The 2,624-nt window shown below is 39.9% G+C and overlaps 1 protein-coding gene across 2 annotated transcripts in view; it reads right to left on the bottom strand.

The window, feature by feature from the left end:
• Nucleotides 1-2,624, bottom strand: part of Fam222b (family with sequence similarity 222 member B) — a 99,359-nt gene that overhangs the window by 89,318 nt on the left and 7,417 nt on the right. The gene's annotated exons all lie outside the window — the stretch shown is intronic.

The raw sequence follows: 2,624 nt of genomic DNA, 5'->3' as shown, positions 1-2,624 counted from the left end.
ATATATGAGACTAGGACTGGAGGTGTAAACTCATTGGTAGAGCCCCTGCCTATAACTAGGCTAATCAGGCGAAGTCTGATCACTAGCACTGCCAAACAAAAGTGAATTTTACAATCATTGCACTACAGAATTTTTTTTTTAAAGGTATTCGATTAGATTTATTTATTTATTTGTGTGTGTGTGTGTGTGTGTGTGGCCAGCTCAGCCCGCCCGGGGGGCAGGGCTGGCTGGCATATGGTGCTAGGGGATTGAACTGCGGTCCATGTGCTTTGCTAAGCTTGTTCTAAGTAGGTGCTTTAGACCACTGAGCCATCTCACCAGCCCCATATTCAATTATATTTACGTTGTATATTTTGTTGCTCTTACCAGGCTCTGAGCTGCTACAGAGCAGGGGCTATGTTACATATTTGACCAGCACAGATTTTGGCACAAAATAAAGTATATATTCAATAAATATTAGTAATAATGTTGATTTAGCATTTAACAAGTAATCATGTACTATTCTAAACACTTTACACAAAATAACACATTTAATGCTCACAACAATTCCGTGAAGTATAATTGCTTTCTACATTTCATGGATGAAGAAACTGAGGCACAGGCATATCATATAAATTCATTCAAAGACAAAGCAAAGCTGCACAGGATCTGAACTGATTCTTGCTGACTATGATTCATATTTGGTTGTCATTTTTTTTCATTCAACAACTATTAATGATCACCCAGTATGGTGGTACACACCTGTAATTTCAGCAGAAGGATCACTGTAAATCTGAGGCTAACCTGGGCTACACAGGGAGACTTCATCTCAAAAAAAGGAAGGAATTTTTTTATATTAATGGAACTGGGGATTGAACTCAGACCTTTGCGCTTGCCAGGGAAGCACTTACTCTACTGAGTCATCTCCCCAGCCTTTTATATTCATTTTATTGAGAAAGAAGTAGGAATGAGACAGTTTCAAAACAGGTTAGTCGGACAGTTACAATAATTAATACATTGCATATTATTGTCTTTGTAGTAGTTATTCATAGTACAAGATGCAGGGGGACTGCCCTTAGCTCAGTTGTTTAAGCGCCTGCGCATGCATAGTACAAGATGCAGACATGATATCTTGTACAAACACTATTAGTTCAAAACTTTCTTCTCAATGAACTAAGAAAAAGTAGCTGTATAACTATGCTATTTTGTATATACATATATATTTTTTTTCACTACAAAATGGATCTTCATTTGTATCCTTTTTTGTTTACTTTTGTCAGAGGTGGGTATTCCATTGCCATTCATATACTGTAGGTGCATGAATTCAGCAAACTATTCCAATATAGTCCAGTAATCTAAAACAGTAGTGGGTTATCTATAAGCAATTTCTATAGGATAATTAACAACTGTGCTAAATACTGGTGACCAAACCATGGATCTAGGGAGGGTATTCTGAAACATTGGCTTTTTTCCCAGCCCAGTACTCAGGCTTGAGCCCACCACTACATTCCTAATCTTTTTTCTTTCCTTTTTTTTTCTTTTCTTTTCTGAGACAGAGTCTCATCAAGTCACCAAATTGCCCAGATTAGGCTTGAACTTTTGATTCTCCCCCATCTGACTCCCAGAATGCTGGAATTACAGGCATGCACCATCATGCCTTGCTCTTTCTTTCCTCTATAACATCTTCCCATTTACTCCTCCTTTAAGACTGTTAGCACTACATCTGGAATGAAAACAAAAAACAACAAAATAGCTTTATGCATTTAAAAAAATTTTTTAGGGATGGGGAGATAGCTCAGTAGAATAAGTGCTTGCCTGGCAAGCTCAAGGTCCTGAGTTCAACCCCCAGTATCGCAAAAATTAAATTAATAAAACTAAAAAAATTTAAAAAAAATTTTAATCATGTATGTATGTATGTATTTGGTACAGGGTCTCACTATGCAGTTCAAACTTCTAGTGATCCTCTTGTCTCAGCCTCCCCAGTGCTGGGATTACAGGTGTAAGCCACCACGCCTGGTTTTGTTGGCCAGCACTACAAACCCACGGTTCTGGAGCCAGCACTGCATGCGGTACAGGGGATCAAACCCGGGTCTTTGCACTTGCCAGGAAGGTGTTAAGACCTTCGAGCTTTCTCCCCAGCTCCCCAAAGAACCTTCAAATAGGATGAATTTCAAGGTCCAAAGGACTTAACAAATAAAAAATTCTGTTTTAAAGCTAATGTACAGACCACGGAGATATAGCTCAGCAGCCTAAGCGCCTGCTTGACAAGTACAAGGACCTGGGTTCGATCCCTGATACCACACGCCTGAAACCGGGCATTGTGGCATATGCCTACAATCCCATCACTGGGGAGGCTGAGATAGGAGGATCACTATGAGCCTGAGCTGCACAGTGAGACCCAGTACCAAATAAATGAATGTATGAATGATTTTTTAAAAATATTTTTCAGGGGCTGGGGAGATGGCTCAGTGGAATAAGTGCTTCCCTGGCAAGCGCAAGGACCTGAGTTCAATCCCCGGTTCCACACAAAAAAAAAAAAAAAAAGTCAGGATTGGAGATACAGCTCAAAGGCCAGAGATAATAGCTCAGTAGCACAGCACCTGCCTGGCAAGTGGAAGGGTATAAGTTCAATCCCCAGTTCCACA

The sequence above is a fragment of the Octodon degus genome, unplaced genomic scaffold, assembly GCF_000260255.1.
Source record: "Octodon degus isolate 3935 unplaced genomic scaffold, OctDeg1.0 scaffold00072, whole genome shotgun sequence".
NCBI lineage: Eukaryota > Metazoa > Chordata > Mammalia > Rodentia > Octodontidae > Octodon > Octodon degus.
This window is presented reverse-complemented; position numbering and strand designations above follow the sequence as displayed.